The following is a 2,113-nucleotide window of genomic DNA, read 5'->3' as shown; positions in this document are numbered from 1 at the left end:
AAAAAAAAAAAAAAAAAAAAAATACAAACATGAGTTGGTTTGTGATCTTATAAATTGATCATGAAGAAGAGATAGTGAGCATGCGTTGAGAAAAAGATTAAAATAAGTTTTTGGGCTCATTAAATTAATTCATAGTTGTTGAGAAGATCCTATTCTTCGGTCTAATTCAAGATGAATTTTCAATCGACGTAATTTTGATATGTCAAAAGAAGCTAAATAGATTTTCTTGAGTTATGATTTATGCGAATGGATAAGAATAAACAAGTTGAGATTTTGATGAGTTAGGTTTGTTGGTGTTGGTGAATGAAGAGGGAGAAAACTTTTGTTTTCGTTTCTAATGTTATTTTGAAATGGGAAAGGGTATAGAAGGAATTTAAAATTATACAAAAATATGTGATGTGTATTAAACATACGAGAATGTGTGAATAAAATTTCTCTTTTATACCTTATAATAAAAAATTGATTATAGAAAATATATATTTATTAAAATAATTTATTATAAAGTATAAAATAGAGATCAAATTATTCAAAATAAAAAAACAGAGAAAAAATAACACGTACAAAAGAGAAAAACAAAAGTTAAAAAGATATATAGAATAGTTCATAATAAAACATTTTCTTGCATGAAAAAAATAATCAACAAATAAAGGTAGGGATAATGGTTGTTCAAAAACAAAAAGGGAAAAGAAAAAAAAACAAAGAATGAGAGATCTATTGAGTGAATAAGAGGTAAAGTAAGTATTTAATTGAAATATATATCAATAAATAACTAAGATTATGTTAGGAATTTGAAATGAGGTCTAGTGAGAAAATGTTTATATTAAAAAGTAAAAATGAGGTGTAGAGAGAATGAGATATATATTAAGCAAATTTGGAAGTCTCAATAGTCGCACTCAATTTGAAAATGTGCTTTCAGAAAAATCTAAAAAATAAGCCAAGTTGTTGATACTGTAGCAACAAAATCAGTTTGCAAGTGGCTGCAAGAGGTCTGCAAGAGGTCTTAATAACTTAGTTCTACTATGGTAAAGGGCAGGCCCGTTCACCTGTGGGAGTCTTTTTACGGGATAGAGAGGGATAGGTCACTCATGACCTTTGGATTTAAATTAAACTGATCTGAGGGCTGGAAAAAGCTTAACCTAAATTCGTGAATCACACCTGCTAACTCACCCTTCTTCATTCCTTCCTCTCCTTTCTCTTTCTTTTTCTCTCTATCTGTATGCACTAGTAGGATGGCCGACTTAAGAGACGAAACAATTTCGAAGCATAAGAGTCAATTTTCGTCGCATATATACCTATGACACGACAAGTCGGTAGCATAAGAGTCGTCGCATAAGTGGTGTCGCATAAGAATCTATGAGACGAAAAAAACATATTCGTCGCTACACTCTATATAATGAGACGAAGAAATCATTGTCGCACAGAAAAGAAGCGACGACACTGGTGTCCACTTATACGACGAATCTCGTCGCATAAGTGTTCCGACGAAATGATTTTCGTCGTTAGTAATTCTATCCCGACGAAACATGGGTGCAATTGCCGACGAAAGGATGGTTCACTTATGCGACGAAAATATACGTTTTCGTCGCATAAGTCTGTTCACTGAGGCCAGTTTTATTTGCTTTTTCCTTATCCTCCCTGTTTCACTATCATCATCATCATCTACAGAAACTATAAAAGTGCAAATTTAGCAAACAATAAATTTTCATATATGCATAATTTGTTCATACAAAGTCTTTACTCTTTAGTAACACCTTGAATTGCAACTAAACAAAACCATTCATTCATCCTAGCTTAGCTAGCCTATCCTATCATTCTCCAACTGAACAAAACCAACTGCATAAACCTTAAAGGCTTCTCCATCTAAACAAAACCAACTGCACAACAACCTAACCAAAGGTTTCTCCATCTAAACAAAACCAACTACACAACAACCTAACCAAAGGCTTCTCCATCTAAACAAAACCAAAATAGTGAAGAACGCAGTGATGTACCTAGCTAGTTTCTCTCAGCTGCATCAACATTTTCTTCTAGAGGTTGTTGGGAAGGGACTGGTGGAGGACACCCAGTCTGCTGCGCCATAAAAGACATCACTGCTGCTAGTTGCTGCTTCACC

The sequence above is a fragment of the Fragaria vesca genome, linkage group LG6, assembly GCF_000184155.1.
Source record: "Fragaria vesca subsp. vesca linkage group LG6, FraVesHawaii_1.0, whole genome shotgun sequence".
NCBI lineage: Eukaryota > Viridiplantae > Streptophyta > Magnoliopsida > Rosales > Rosaceae > Fragaria > Fragaria vesca.
This window is presented reverse-complemented; position numbering follows the sequence as displayed.